General features: G+C 55.8%; 1 long non-coding RNA gene across 1 annotated transcript; it reads left to right on the forward strand.

The window, feature by feature from the left end:
* Positions 1-17,104: 17,104 nt before the first annotated feature.
* LOC139785851 (uncharacterized) lies at positions 17,105-17,881 on the forward strand. Its single transcript, XR_011722100.1, has 2 exons — positions 17,105-17,350; positions 17,577-17,881. It is a non-coding gene; the product is annotated as an uncharacterized lncRNA (long non-coding RNA).

A 17,881-nucleotide genomic window follows, 5' to 3' on the forward strand; every position in this document is an offset into this window, starting at 1 on the left:
AATACGTAACCCGGCACTTGACAATTACGACAGAACGGATAACACGCCCGGCACAATCTCTCTCGCGGGTGCACTCCCCATACATACAACGGCTGCATTCCGATCACGCAATAATATCGGTTCAGCATTCAATATGGGTTATTAAAATCATTGTCGTCGTCGTATAGTTCAGGGAGGACCCCGTCAGCCTCCAGCGGTTCTACTGGTGGTCTCATAGTTTCTGTAAAAAAAAGTATACTTTTTAAATTTTTAAAATCTTTAAATCTGTAAAGAATAAAATAAATTATTATTATTATTATTACCATCATCATCATCATCATCATCACAATCACCATTATCACCATCATCATCATCACCATCACCATCATCACCATCACCATCATCACCATCACCATCATCACCATCACCATCATCACCATTACCATCATCACCATCACCATCATCACCATCACCATCATCACCATCACCATCATCACCATCACCATCATCATCATCACTATCATCATAATCACCATCATCATCATCACCATTTTTTTTACGTGTGGAAATCTTCAACCATTGGGATCGCGGGGTTCCGCTTTTCCCAGTGGCCCCCTCTCTGTACTGGAAGGGGGAAGACCCCCCCGCCCTCCGGGGAGAGGACAAGGGGAGTGCCGGATTCCATTAATGTGCATCGCCTACGATTACACATGCATGGCCTACCGACTAAAACCACACGGGTGTCCTAACCTGCGTCTTAAGGGGGGCGCCCGGGAACATTTATTACTGCATCCGGTGCGCCCCCCGACGCCGAGCCAGACTTTGCTCCCTCCTTTGAGGCCAGGCCTCGGTGGCTCTGTCGAGCTCGCGTATCTAAGTGTGGCGGGGCCACGGGGGTGTGGACACCACTCACCCCGCCACCCCTCCCGTGTTATGGGAGGTGTTAGTCGACAAACCGGAGTCCCCGCCGGGATGCCGACCTCCCTTCTTCAGGGTCCCTCCCTCGTCGGAGGGAGAGGCCCGGAGGTGCGGTCTTTCTCCTATCGCTACCACGGTAGTGCCCCCGCCCAAGGGCGGGGGGCGGGCCGTTTTGTTGGGCCCGCGGCAAGACTACAAGCTGCGACGCCTCCGCCGCACAGTGGGAAAAAAGGCTCACTTTTTGGACAAAAATCGACCAAACGTGCAATACTTAACCGATTTCAGAAAACTTTTTTTTTATTTGCTCGTAATGAAATGCTCTACAAGATAGCATTGCGCGTTTTTTAAAACAGAGCTTGAATTCAAAATGACGGATCAAAAATGACTGTCAAAAGTCCTGAAATGATGTTGAATATGATATCTCACCTACAATATTGCATATATCTACAACCAAAACATATGTATAGGGTTTTTGGGTCGCTAAATATAAATTAATCAATTTAAAATTTTTCAATTCAAAATGGCATTTAATATGGAAGTCAAAAATATTGAAATTATATAATATATAATAGATTTACAGAAAAATGGGTAAAAATTTGATAAATACTTATTTTTTAATGTTTTTCACAGTTTGTAATATTTAATTGACAAACAGATTGACAGAATTTTGTTACATTGCTTTATTACACACGCACACCACACACACACACACACACACACGCACGCACGCACGCACGCACGCACGCACGCACGCACGCACGCACGCACGCACGCACGCACGCACGCACGCACGCACGCACGCACGCACGCACGCACGCACGCACGCACGCACGCACGCACGCACGCACGCACGCACGCACGCACGCACGCACGCACGCACGCACGCACGCACGCACGCACGCACGCACGCACGCACGCACGCACGCACGCACGCACGCACGCACGCACGCACGCACGCACGCACGCACGCACGCACGCACGCACGCACGCACGCACGCACGCACGCACGCACGCACGCACGCACGCACGCACGCACGCACGCACGCACGCACGCACGCACGCACGCACGCACGCACGCACGCACGCACGCACGCACGCACGCACGCACGCACGCACGCACGCACGCACGCACGCACGCACGCACGCACGCACGCACGCACGCACGCACGCACGCACGCACGCACGCACGCACGCACGCACGCACGCACGCACGCACGCACGCACGCACGCACGCACGCACGCACGCACGCACGCACGCACGCACGCACGCACGCACGCACGCACGCACGCACGCACGCACGCACGCACGCACGCACGCACGCACGCACGCACGCACGCACGCACGCACGCACGCACGCACGCACGCACGCACGCACGCACGCACGCACGCACGCACGCACGCACGCACGCACGCACGCACGCACGCACGCACGCACGCACGCACGCACGCACGCACGCACGCACGCACGCACGCACGCACGCACGCACGCACGCACGCACGCACGCACGCACGCACGCACGCACGCACGCACGCACGCACGCACGCACGCACGCACGCACGCACGCACGCACGCACGCACGCACGCACGCACGCACGCACGCACGCACGGCACGCACGCACGCACGCACGCACGCACGCACGCACGCACGCACGCACGCACGCACGCACGCACGCACGCACGCACGCACGCACGCCGCACGCACGCACGCACGCACGCACGCACGCACGCACGCACGCACGCACGCACGCACGCACGCACGCACGCACGCACGCACGCACGCACGCACGCACGCACGCACGCACGCACGCACGCACGCACGCACGCACGCACGCACGCACGCACGCACGCACGCACGCACGCACGCACGCACGCACGCACGCACGCACGCACGCACGCACGCACGCACGCACGCACGCACGCACGCACGCACGCACGCACGCACGCACGCACGCACGCACGCACGCACGCACGCACGCACGCACGCACGCACGCACGCACGCACGCACGCACGCACGCACGCACGCACGCACGCACGCACGCACGCACGCACGCACGCACGCACGCACGCACGCACGCACGCACGCACGCACGCACGCACGCACGCACGCACGCACGCACGCACGCACGCACGCACGCACGCACGCACGCACGCACGCACGCACGCACGCACGCACGCACGCACGCACGCACGCACGCACGCACGCACGCACGCACGCACGCACGCACGCACGCACGCACGCACGCACGCACGCACGCACGCACGCACGCACGCACGCACGCACGCACGCACGCACGCACGCACGCACGCACGCACGCACGCACGCACGCACGCACGCACGCACGCACGCACGCACGCACGCACGCACGCACGCACGCACGCACGCACGCACGCACGCACGCACGCACGCACGCACGCACGCACGCACGCACGCACGCACGCACGCACGCACGCACGCACGCACGCACGCACGCACGCACGCACGCACGCACGCACGCACGCACGCACGCACGCACGCACGCACGCACGCACGCACGCACGCACGCACGCACGCACGCACGCACGCACGCACGCACGCACGCACGCACGCACGCACGCACGCACGCACGCACGCACGCACGCACGCACGCACGCACGCACGCACGCACGCACGCACGCACGCACGCACGCACGCACGCACGCACGCACGCACGCACGCACGCACGCACGCACGCACGCACGCACGCACGCACGCACGCACGCACGCACGCACGCACGCACGCACGCACGCACGCACGCACGCACGCACGCACGCACGCACGCACGCACGCACGCACGCACGCACGCACGCACGCACGCACGCACGCACGCACGCACGCACGCACGCACGCACGCACGCACGCACGCACGCACGCACGCACGCACGCACGCACGCACGCACGCACGCACGCACGCACGCACGCACGCACGCACGCACGCACGCACGCACGCACGCACGCACGCACGCACGCACGCACGCACGCACGCACGCACGCACGCACGCACGCACGCACGCACGCACGCACGCACGCACGCACGCACGCACGCACGCACGCACGCACGCACGCACGCACGCACGCACGCACGCACGCACGCACGCACGCACGCACGCACGCACGCACGCACGCACGCACGCACGCACGCACGCACGCACGCACGCACGCACGCACGCACGCACGCACGCACGCACGCACGCACGCACGCACGCACGCACGCACGCACGCACGCACGCACGCACGCACGCACGCACGCACGCACGCACGCACGCACGCACGCACGCACGCACGCACGCACGCACGCACGCACGCACGCACGCACGCACGCACGCACGCACGCACGCACGCACGCACGCACGCACGCACGCACGCACGCACGCACGCACGCACGCACGCACGCACGCACGCACGCACGCACGCACGCACGCACGCACGCACGCACGCACGCACGCACGCACGCACGCACGCACGCACGCACGCACGCACGCACGCACGCACGCACGCACGCACGCACGCACGCACGCACGCACGCACGCACGCACGCACGCACGCACGCACGCACGCACGCACGCACGCACGCACGCACGCACGCACGCACGCACGCACGCACGCACGCACGCACGCACGCACGCACGCACGCACGCACGCACGCACGCACGCACGCACGCACGCACGCACGCACGCACGCACGCACGCACGCACGCACGCACGCACGCACGCACGCACGCACGCACGCACGCACGCACGCACGCACGCACGCACGCACGCACGCACGCACGCACGCACGCACGCACGCACGCACGCACGCACGCACGCACGCACGCACGCACGCACGCACGCACGCACGCACGCACGCACGCACGCACGCACGCACGCACGCACGCACGCACGCACGCACGCACGCACGCACGCACGCACGCACGCACGCACGCACGCACGCACGCACGCACGCACGCACGCACGCACGCACGCACGCACGCACGCACGCACGCACGCACGCACGCACGCACGCACGCACGCACGCACGCACGCACGCACGCACGCACGCACGCACGCACGCACGCACGCACGCACGCACGCACGCACGCACGCACGCACGCACGCACGCACGCACGCACGCACGCACGCACGCACGCACGCACGCACGCACGCACGCACGCACGCACGCACGCACGCACGCACGCACGCACGCACGCACGCACGCACGCACGCACGCACGCACGCACGCACGCACGCACGCACGCACGCACGCACGCACGCACGCACGCACGCACGCACGCACGCACGCACGCACGCACGCACGCACGCACGCACGCACGCACGCACGCACGCACGCACGCACGCACGCACGCACGCACGCACGCACGCACGCACGCACGCACGCACGCACGCACGCACGCACGCACGCACGCACGCACGCACGCACGCACGCACGCACGCACGCACGCACGCACGCACGCACGCACGCACGCACGCACGCACGCACGCACGCACGCACGCACGCACGCACGCACGCACGCACGCACGCACGCACGCACGCACGCACGCACGCACGCACGCACGCACGCACGCACGCACGCACGCACGCACGCACGCACGCACGCACGCACGCACGCACGCACGCACGCACGCACGCACGCACGCACGCACGCACGCACGCACGCACGCACGCACGCACGCACGCACGCACGCACGCACGCACGCACGCACGCACGCACGCACGCACGCACGCACGCACGCACGCACGCACGCACGCACGCACGCACGCACGCACGCACGCACGCACGCACGCACGCACGCACGCACGCACGCACGCACGCACGCACGCACGCACGCACGCACGCACGCACGCACGCACGCACGCACGCACGCACGCACGCACGCACGCACGCACGCACGCACGCACGCACGCACGCACGCACGCACGCACGCACGCACGCACGCACGCACGCACGCACGCACGCACGCACGCACGCACGCACGCACGCACGCACGCACGCACGCACGCACGCACGCACGCACGCACGCACGCACGCACGCACGCACGCACGCACGCACGCACGCACGCACGCACGCACGCACGCACGCACGCACGCACGCACGCACGCACGCACGCACGCACGCACGCACGCACGCACGCACGCACGCACGCACGCACGCACGCACGCACGCACGCACGCACGCACGCACGCACGCACGCACGCACGCACGCACGCACGCACGCACGCACGCACGCACGCACGCACGCACGCACGCACGCACGCACGCACGCACGCACGCACGCACGCACGCACGCACGCACGCACGCACGCACGCACGCACGCACGCACGCACGCACGCACGCACGCACGCACGCACGCACGCACGCACGCACGCACGCACGCACGCACGCACGCACGCACGCACGCACGCACGCACGCACGCACGCACGCACGCACGCACGCACGCACGCACGCACGCACGCACGCACGCACGCACGCACGCACGCACGCACGCACGCACGCACGCACGCACGCACGCACGCACGCACGCACGCACGCACGCACGCACGCACGCACGCACGCACGCACGCACGCACGCACGCACGCACGCACGCACGCACGCACGCACGCACGCACGCACGCACGCACGCACGCACGCACGCACGCACGCACGCACGCACGCACGCACGCACGCACGCACGCACGCACGCACGCACGCACGCACGCACGCACGCACGCACGCACGCACGCACGCACGCACGCACGCACGCACGCACGCACGCACGCACGCACGCACGCACGCACGCACGCACGCACGCACGCACGCACGCACGCACGCACGCACGCACGCACGCACGCAGCGCTTTCGCTTTGATTAAATAAAATCATAATTCTTCAAACATACAAAAAAGATGGATTTTTCAATAAAATATAATATTTTATGCGAGTATATGTGGAATTGTTCAGGTAGAAATACGAACTTTGGATGTAAAGAAATAGGAAATATGGATATAATTTTAAACAATTTAAGAATTGAACACAATTTTAATGAAAATCAACTTGTGCAAATAAAAAAGAAATTACGTAACAATTTTTTTTTTATATTATAAGAAATGGAATACCGTTTCTCGTCAAAAAGAACGATTCAATCAAAAGTACTTGACATTTTTAAATAAAGATTTAGTGGTCAAATTTAATATTGATTTAAATGAATCATTTGAGAATATTGCACAGGCTACATCAAATCTTTCATTACAAGTTCCAGCATCAAAAGGAGAAATAAAAAATGCAAAAAAAAGAGGTCGTCCATCCGTGTCTTACAACGAAAGTTCAGAAAAGACGAAAAAAAGACGCATTGCAAATTTACTTTCAAGCTACAGTGTTGAGGAAGTTATGAAAGCTGCTAAATGTCTGCAAAATCAATTTCATGACGACTCGGATACGGAAGAAGATATTGGAAATATTGAAGACAGTAATAATATCTTAGCTATGTATATGGACTTGGAATTAACAAAAGCTAAATATGACAAACTGCGGAAATATAATAAGAAACTACATGTTAGTAAATTATATCCTCCATATAATGTTATTCAGAGTGCAAAAGAGAAGTGCTACCCAACAGATTTGAATTTCAACGATTTTGGTGCAAATGTAGATGTTAAGTCATTATTAAACCATACCACTGAAAGGATACTTTTAACGTTAAGTAAGGAAAAGCTCCACGAATTACGCGATAAAATGTTAATTTTTTATGGAAAATGGGGAATGGCTGGACGGACGGGTCCGGACAGCAAACAACTAGGCAGAAATGGCTAGCAGAAACCGTTAATTTAGAAAAAGACCTATCAGCTAATACCGATGATGACGATGATGAAGTTATAACAGATATTTTCTGTGATAACGCTGTATTTATAATTACTTTTGTTCCGATTCAGTTAGTAGCTGAAAATAATATTATCTGAAAAAATGAAAGACCATCGTCTGTTAGTTATTGCCGCCCAATAAAGTTTCAATTTATAAAAGAAAGTAATTCAGTTGTAATTAATGAATATAAATTTTATTCAGATATCTTTAACAAACTGGAATCCTCATGCATCACAATAGAAAATATCATATTTACTATAACTTTCGACATCCAATGTACAATGATAGATGGCAAAGTATGCAACATTTTAACTGGTCAGAAGTCCTCGAATTGTTGTAACATTTGTGGAATAAGTCCAAAAAATATAAATGATATAACATACATTGAAAGTCTTCCATGTAATGAAGATAATTATAAATTTGGGCTTTCTACATTGCATTGCTGGATCAGTTTCATGGAATATTTATTACACATTTGTTATAATTTTGATTTTAAAAAGGGCTTCGCAAAGGGAGAAAATAAAATTTTAAAAGCCGAAAGGAAAAAAAAGATCCAAAAGACTTTAAAATCGAAACTGTCATTAACCGTTGACATTGTAAAGCAAGGCTCAGGAACAACAAACACGGGAAATGTTGCCCGTTCTTTTTTTGCACACGCTGAAAGTGTAGCAGAAATTACGGGATTGGGTAAAGATGTGGTAAAACGACTGGGTAACATTTTGCAAGCATTAGCACGTGGCAAAGATATAAATCTTTAGAAATTTAACAAATATTTTCTAGATACTGCAAAACTATGTCTCAATTTATATCCTTGGTACAATATACCACCATCTGTACATAAAGTTTTACTACATGGTAGTAACATAATTAAACATTTAGGTTTGCCAATTGGTTGCCTGTCGGAAGAAGCGCAAGAAGCAAGTAATAAGATTTTTAAGAAAGCTCGCGCTCACAACAGCAGGATGGAATCAAGAAAATGCACTAACGAAGATATAATGCATTATCTTCTGGTTTCATCTGATCCTGTAATTAGTAATTTAAGAATAAAACCAAAAAAAGCACCAAGAGATTTATCACCTGAAATAAAATATCTCTTAATGGAGTCTTAAAATGTGTACATAAAAGTTTTTTTATTTTAGGATTGTATAGAATATATAAATATAAGAAGTTTGTGTGTGTGTGTGTGTGTGTGTGTGTAAATAACGTGCAGCATATAGCGATTAGGAAATAAGAATGTAACGATGCACCCCCAAAGATGCATCGTTCCGGCATAACATCCCGCCGAGACCGCCCGGCCGACCATCCGCCGGGCGAGGAACGGGCACGGTGTGCCCACCGTATTTTAAACCATTCATCGTAGCGTTAGGAAGCCCGCGAACGGACTTGCCGCGGCAACCGCCTCAACGCGCCGAGCGATGCCGACCGCAACCGAAGACCGCCGAACGCGATCGCGGCGTCGGGACGCCGTATTTTCCGACCGTTCCGCCGCACCATCCCGGCGCTCGCGATCGCCGTCGCTACCCCCGCCACTGCGTAACGCCGCCGCGCCGGGTATAAAAGACGAGCGTTTTTAACGCTAAATGCGATTTCCTGATCACCTCTCCGACCGACCGCACCGATCCTGAATTCCCGCATCTTTCTAGCAAGTCAGAACGAGGGTAGAGTGCCTCCGGCATTCTCTGTCTTCGCCGAGCGATTTTCGAGAGACGACAAGCTTTCTTCCACACCGCGCCCGCACGTCAGAACGAGGGTAGAGCGCCTCCGGCATTCTCTGTCTTCGCCGAGTGATTCTCGATCGACGGCCGGCTTTCTTCCACCGCACCCCCGCGAGTCAGAACGAAGGTAGAGCGCCCCCGGCATTCTCTGTCTTCGCCGAGCGATTCTCGTCAGACGACCGGCGCGGTGAGCGCAGGACGCAGAGTCGGGGCGCACGCGGTGCGCGCGGGAGTGCACGCGGGTGGTGATCGTGACGGGCGAGGTTGTTTTAAAAATAAAAAACAAAAAAAATTAATAGAAAAACAAAAAATAAAAAAAAACACAAAAATGACTAAAACACAAAAAAAACAAAAACCCTGTTAATGACAGATACCTTGACACGGTAAAAGGGCTTAAGTATTGCTTTATACAGCGTGTTCCTGAATGTTTGGTACTTTTCTCATATTTAGATAGAGCGAGCCAAACTGAGTCGAAAAGTCATGTACCATTTTGCAATTTTCGCAATAGTTGATGAGTTATTAATGATTAAAAATCGCCGTATTGGCCCGGCCCACCGCCAAATCCAAGCGCGCGGCGAGATGCGGCCGCCCCGCGGTCGGCGCGCGGGCAGTTGTTTTCTACAAACGGCGATGTTTACGCACGAGCGGCGCGTAACGCCGGGCCCCCGTCCTGAGCGATGATAGTTTCTCGCCTTTTTTAAATAGAAATAAAATTTTCTAACAACATAGAAAAATTTTTTGTGCGTACGTATGTACATACGTGTGTACATGCATACACAGGAAAATATCAATTGTACTGCTTAAAAAAGCGATTACTTTATTTACTTTTTTTCTTTTAGTAAGTAACGGTTGTCTTTAAGAAAGAATATTTTCTTGATAATAGTCTTAAAATGTACAAATTTTAGAAAGAGTCTTTATCATGTACTCGAAAGAAGAATTTATACTCCTTCAAAGAACATAATAAAATTTTATCAAAGAAAAGTCAAAATAATAAATAAAGTAATATGAGGACCCTCGAGAGATTAAAATAGGAGAAGTCAAGGCTATGAGGGTCAGAGGCAGATCACAGTGCGTAATATCAGAAATAACTGATTTATTCGTCGTTTTGATACATTACATCGATCCGTACGTTTCGGCTCAGTTTTGAGCCATCTTCAGCGGCAGTTACAGACGTTAAGTTACACGTTACCGTATGGTGAGTTTACCGATTCAAAGTATCAGAAACATAGACCAATTGATCCATATCTGTAAATTTGTTCAATTAATGTTGAGATATTAAAAAGATTCCTTAGGAAACTCACGATTTGGTCTGAATAACGTGGAATACAGAGCCATGTACATAATGAATACTCTCTGCGAGAAGACTTGACGATCTTATCGACACGACACATGCACAGCAATGATATGGAAGGTCTTGCAAGAAGAGGCATGTCGTAGGTCAACACACCGGCGAGGATTATAACAAAGCACGATTTGACACCGTCTCAAAATGACACGGATTTTTTGCATCATGCATATGTCACGGTTTTGAGCAAATTGTAATCCATGCTCATGAACTTTGGTCGTTGGCAAATCGGGGTTTTACTATTGGTATACATGCAATATTGTGACGGTGTCAAATCGTGCTTTGTTATAATCCTCGCCGGTGTGTTGACCTACGACATGCCTCTTCTTGCAAGACCTTTCATATCATTGTGTGTCGTGTCGACAAGATCGTCAAGTCTTCTCGCAGAGAGTATTCATTATGTACATGGCTCTGTATTCCACGTTTTTCAGACCGAATGGTGAGTTTCCTAAGGTATCTTTTTAATATCTCAACATTAATTGAACGAATTTACAGATATGGATCAATTGGTCTATGTTTCTGATACTTTGAATCAGTAAACTCACCATACGGTACGGAGAACGTGTAACTTAACTTCTGTAACTACCGCTGAAGATGGCTCAAAGCTGAGCCAAAACGTACGGATCAATGTAATGTATCAAAACGACGAATAAATCAGTTATTTCTGATATTACGCACTGTGATCTGCGTCTGACCCTCATAGCCTTGACTTCTCCTATCAAAATAATTAGCAAATCAAATTTTTGTTTTAATTTTATATTCTTAACTGAAGAACTAAATAATTAGAATTTAGAATATTATTTATTTTAAGTAATATTATCAAGAAAACATTTTTTGTAAAGATCATCGTTACTTAAAAGAAGAGAAAACTGAGTAATTGGTTTTCTTAGCACTAGAATGATATTTTTTTGCGTGTGCGTATACGGCACGCCATTTTACTATTTAATACCATCATAAAAATTCTACCAAATTAAATTGATACTCAAAGAAAAGAAATTATTATTATGTCTAGACATACTTATAATTCATCGAATTATTATTAAGCTATAATTGAAAATGCAGAATTACAATTATGTCTAGACAAAATATTAATTCTGAATTTATTTTACGTTATGACATAAAAAATTTTCGGGAATTAAAATTATGTACATAATTGTAATACCCGAATTTTACTTATGTACGCAATTTTAATACTTGAATTTCTATTATGTACACAATTGTAATTCTGGAATTACTTTTTTTCTTTTGGTAAGTAACGGGGTTCTAAGAATATTTTCTTGATAATAATCTTAAAATGTATTCATCACAAATAGAAAAAGTCTTTATCATGTACTTTTTTTTTTTTTTTTGCGTGGGGAAATCTTCAACTACCGGGTTCCCGGACCTGACTATAAATAGTGCAGGTCCGGTATATGGTCCGGTAGCCCCCTCTTTGTGGGAGGGGGAAGACGCCCTCACCCCCGGGGAGGGGCGGGGGGAGTGTCGGATTTCTACCGACTAAAACCCCACGGATGACCATCTGAGGCGCGTTTTTCAGTAGTGAGGGGAGGCCCCGGAAAACGCGATGATTCTTCCGGGACCCCCCCCCCGCGCCGCGCCCATTTGGGCGTCCTCGTTGAGGGCTTTGGTGCCCTTAATGGCCTATCGCACTTTCCGTTGTGCAGGCCTAGCTGTCCTGATGTGGCGGGCCGGAGGGCCATCAGCCCCGACCCGCCGTTCCTCGTGTGGGGGGCATATTCGGCGGACGTGTGGTTTACCCCGCCCCCACGCCCGCGCCCCCCAGTTGACTCCCCTCTAGAGGAGGGGGGAGTCTAGTCCCTCGTAGTTCCGAGGCTCGCTCGTGTGTGAGCGAGTGCCAGCGTGTGGGGAGGGGGAAGGATAGAGCCACCGATTGCGGGTGCGGTGCTCCCGCCCCGTTGGGACAGGGCGGGGGGCGGGCCTATAAAAAGCCCGCAGCCAAAAACCGCCCCGTTCGGCATGCGTGCGCGGTGCTCCCGTTCCTCAAAAGAGGGGCATGGGCAGGCCTGATAGTAGGCCCGCGGCAACCGCGCAGCTACCTTGATTCGGTGGAATGTCCGACCCCGCTCCCCCCCGTCATCTCTCTTCTTCCAAAGACGACGTGACGAAGGGATGCCGGCCTCCGCGTTGACGCGGCGGTCGCGGTCCTCGCTGCTGCTGCTGCTTCCGTTATGGTGTGCCCCGGTGCGGGTTGCACACGGGGCAAGCGTCGTACCCCCCGCGGTGCCGCCTCTCCCCCGGCGGCCACCCGGCATACGTCGGCGCGCGGGTGGCGGGGGCGGCCCTTGGCGCCGTCCCCTGTTTCCCGCCCCACCTCCTTCGTTACGGCCCTGTCGCCGTGGTGGCGGGGCGGCGGTGGCTGTCTACCGCCCCCGCCTCCATCTCCGTCAGGAGGGGCAATCTGTCCCCTCCTGATGCGTTCCGCGGCCTCCTTCTGCGCCATAACTTGGCCGCAGAAGGAGGTGAACGCCCGCCACTTTTCCTCTCCTCGCGCCCCGACCGCCGCGATCAGGATGGCCGGGGGGGAAAGGTCGTCTCCGACCACCGCCCGGAGAACCCGGCGCTCCTCGTCCCACGCAGGGCAGGATTTGAGGGTGTGCTGCGCCGTGTCCACTGCCTCCGGGCAGTGATGGCAGCCGGTGGTATCCTCCTTGCCGATTCGGCACAGGAACTCTCCGAAGCAGCCGTGCCCGGAGAGCACCTGCGTCGAATAAAACGTGAGCCCGCGTCCCCTCCTCTCGGCCCACTCTCTTAGGACCGGCTGGACGGCTTCGCGTATCCTCCTCCCGGAAGTCATGCGGGGATCCGCGACTCTGACTTCCCATTCCCGGAGGAGGCGCTCCCTTTCCTGCAGCCTCAGCTGTGCTCTCTCCCTGGGCAGAATGACGCCGCCCAGGTTCCTCTCCTCCTGCATCCGCCGATAAGTCCTCGCTTGTGACCTCGCGAGGAGGTCGATCGGCGGAATGCCCGAGAGGGCAGTCGCCCCCGCATGCGAGACGGTCCGGTACGCTCGGGACGCCCGTTGCGCGACCAGGCGCTGGACGCCCACGAGCTGCCTCAGGAGCGCCGGGTTCTCCGCTACCCTCTCGGCCCATATCGGAGCTCCGTACAGCAGTACCGAGTGAACCGTCATCGCATATAGACGACGCACGCGCCCGCCCGCCCCGCCCAAGTTGGGCAACAGTCTGGCCAGGCTGTTCGCCACAGCCTTGGCCTTGGGGACTGCCCGGGCAACGTGCGTGCTGAAACTGCCGGTGCCGCCCAGCCATACACCCAGGTTTTTGATGTCCTGGGTGGTGGGAACGCGGACTCCCTCTATTGTGAGGCTGAGCCCGTCCGGCGGCGGCTCCCGCAGAGCTTGCCCGGCCCCGGCAGACACCATATTGTATTCCCTGGCGGGCCGACCCGGCCTGCCCGTCAGGATCCTACGCGGCCTGCCAGGGCCACGCCGCAGCTGGTTGTAGAACCATGCGGCCTGCGTCTTCTGCGGGGCCACCTTTAGGCCCAGCCCCTCAATCGCTCTTACCACCGTGGCTGCCGCCGCGTTGGCCAGTCTCTGTGCTTCCTCCCACGTCCCCCCGCTGACCCCCAGGTACACGTCATCCGCGTACCCGGTCAACCAGCAGCCAGCAGGGAGAGGTACCCGGAGGACCAGGTCGTAGGCTATTATCCAAAGAAGGGGCCCTAAGTTTCATCTCCCGTGGGATTTCCGTCCCCCGTCCCCTCCATTGTCTCCATTTCGGAGTCCCCGCTCGTCGTTTGGTCGGGCACCATTCCATGACGCTCTCTGAAATCAGGCCTTCTTGTTCTCGACCTGTCTCTCGCGTCGCCCAGGGAGGACGATCGCCGATCCCTCCTCGTTCTTCTGCTCGAGTCCCTGCTCGAGTCTTGGCCGTTGTCCTTTCCGTCCGCCTTGGTGAATCGCGGGCCCGGCCTATTTGACCGTGACCGCGTGATCGGTGTGTTAGGAGAGGTGACCTCCTCGCTAGGAAGGGTCACGCCTGTAACGTCGGGCGCCCTTCCGTTCTCCCGTGACGAACCGGCCGAGGAACCTCGATCCCGGTCCATCACTCTCCCTGAGCATCCATCGCGAATCGTGTTAAGAGGGGTTGAAAAATGCATTATATAAAACTCTCCCTAGACCCCCCGTGGCTCTGCCGGTCAGGGCGTGCCCTCACCGACCGGCCCAAACACGGACCGGCCGGGCCCCGAGTTCCCTCGGGGGACCGGCTACACCCACACCCCAGGAATATCCATCTGGGGAGGGTCCCGGCTCCTTACTCACCGCGCGGGCGCAGCCCATCAAGGGGCAGACGCACCGCGGGCTTTCGGGGGTCCCTCGCCTCCGACAACGAGGGTACCACGGGGGGCGCCGCCACGCGTGGGAGAGAGACCCCCCCGACGTTCAGGACGTAGGAGGCTGCAACCCCTCCATCGCCCCTCCCGCCGAGGGAGCCAGCCTGAAATCCCGAGTCGTCGGCCGAGGCATCCTCCGCACCGACGACTCCCATAAACGCCCACCGACGGACTTAGGATCGGGGAACACCCCACCGTACACCGACCGCGCGCTAAGCCGAACGGGGGAGCGGATCCGGCCGAGAGTCTCGATCCCGGTCCCCACCCCCGCCAGCCGCCCGCGACCGGCCAGGGCACAGGGTGCCCCCAGGCGATGCAGTCATCCGTCGGTGAGCCTCGCGCGCTTCCGGCCCTTGCGTCCGGAAGCCAGACCCGCCGGCCCCGACCTCGGAATACGTCCGAACGGCCCGACGGGTCTCCCACCCAGGTCGCCCCGGCCCCGACCTCGGAAAACGTCCGAGCGGCCCGAGACAACCCTCCGTGCTGGAGGCACCGTGGGACCACGTCCCTGGTGTGCAAGCCTCCGGCACGGGCCTCTCCTCCGGTCGACCCAGCACCACGTACTGGGTCGGCCCGGAAGAGGGTTACCCCCTCTCTACCCCGCCGGAGCACCGGCGTGCAATGGGGATAGTGAGAGGGGGGGGTCTTCCCGTCCCTCGGCGAGTCGGCATCCCTGCCCACCTCGGGAACGGGGAGAACGGTAACCCTCCCCAAGCCCCAGATCCTTAGTGATTACCCTCACCCCGCCGGAGCACCGGCGTGCAATGGGTGAGGGCTCCCTCTCTCCCCGAAGCACTCCCCCATATCCCCGGGCGCGCAGGCCGATACCGGACCGGGCCATTGCCCGCTCTCCGGCATCCGCCGCGCGACAAGGGACAGGGCATGGGAGTCCTCCCCCGTGGTTTTTTATCGAGGTTTTCCTTCCTCTAGGCCGGCGGGAGGAGTAGAAACTCCCCCCTAACGGTCCCAGCCGACCGGGCGATTGCAGTCGGGGCCGCCAACCCCTACCGGCTGATGGAGTCCAGGTGGGAGGGACTTGGATTTACTCCCGAGGTTCCTTGGGACACCCGCTCCTCCCAGACCCGGAATCCTAAGCAGGGCAGCCGGTCCCCCGGTTTTCTGTCAGGGTTTTCCTTCCCTTAGGTCGGTTGGGGGAGCAAGGCTCGTCCCTCACGGCCCCGACCGGCCGGACCATTGTTTATAGAGGTAATCTGCCTCGCAAGTCCCCCGAGGGGGACTCCCCGGTCCACGACAGACCCGTAGGAATGCCGTGGATTACGGTACTGGTGTGCTCGGGCACTCCGGGTTCGCAAAAAGTATGTACTATATCATGTACTGGAAAAAAGAATTTATACTCCTTCAAAGAACATTATAAAATTTTATCAAAGAAAAGTCAAAATAATAAGCAAATCGAATTTTTGTTTTAATTTTATATTCTTAATTGAAAAGTTAAACAATTAGAATTCAGAATATTATTTGTTTTAAGTAAAGAGAGTGATGAGTGTATTTTAAGATTATTATCAAAAAAATATTCTTTGTGAAGATAACCGTTAAAAGAAGGAAAATGGAATAATTGGTTTTCTTAGCACTAGAATGATATTTTTTGTGTGTGAATTGTGCATAAATAGCAATCGCGATATAAGATCGCGAGCCAAAAAATAATTTTTTTTTCTGTGGCAAGAAAATGATAGAGCGCTATCATTTCCACACCACCTTGCGGTAGATAGCATGGCGCATTTTTTTTTAAGTGGTATCCCCAGTAGGTCTAATCCACTTTGCATTAAAATATGAGAATATTTTAATGCAAGAACTGTTCGAAGTGCCCTCCTCCTTCTCGTATACAGAGTTCGGCTCTTCGAGTAATATTGCGCGTCGCGCGGTGCGCCATTTCCGGCGTGATGGTAGGGGAGACCGGGGCAATTCGTGACAATACGAAAAATTTCCCGCGCGGATAACTTCTATGCATTTGCTGGTAGAAACCTGTATTACAGACCATAGATGGGTCTAATGGTCCTCTATATTAGAACAAAATTCGGTGTGCGTATCTACAATGTTTCGTTGTCAGTGGCGGAAAAAGTGTTTACCTCGTGTAAAAGTAAATTTTTGAATCCACGGATATTTTGTGTTCAATACGAAGCAATTGCTTCCAGATTTGAAACGGTAAGTTTTACTTGTTCACCTGGCATTTACACACACATGTGTAACGCAGGTTGCATGCATTTATTTCTTGTCTGGGTTTTTCGGACCACGAAAGATAAAACATGACGCTGGGGCATTTCGTGACATGACCGCCTGGGGTAATTCGTGACACATTGCGTGAACAATCCTGGGAAAACGATGACGATATATGACATCCCTTCGATCGTCACCGATTCTTTGCCTTTAGCCACAACAAGTACAAACATCAGGGCCGGATTCAAAGCAGCAGGAATCTTTCCTTTCAATCCTGACATTTTTGGTGAAATCGATTTTTTACCCGGTCAAGTCACTGATCGAGGATGGAATGGAGATGACCAACCACAGCCAGGTACCTCAACTGAAAATGATGTGTCAAGGGCCTCAAACAATCCCTTCGATCGTTTCCAAAAGCGGGCAAAAGGAAAGTCACGACAAGAGGACGAAAACGAAAGAGAAGTGCAATTTTGACTGACGCTAATGAACTCGATGCACTTGTTGACGAAAATGACGAAA

The sequence above is a fragment of the Temnothorax nylanderi genome, unplaced genomic scaffold, assembly GCF_030848795.1.
Source record: "Temnothorax nylanderi isolate EJ_2023f unplaced genomic scaffold, tnyl_v1.0 TNYL_tig0900_pilon, whole genome shotgun sequence".
Classification (NCBI taxonomy): domain Eukaryota; kingdom Metazoa; phylum Arthropoda; class Insecta; order Hymenoptera; family Formicidae; genus Temnothorax; species Temnothorax nylanderi.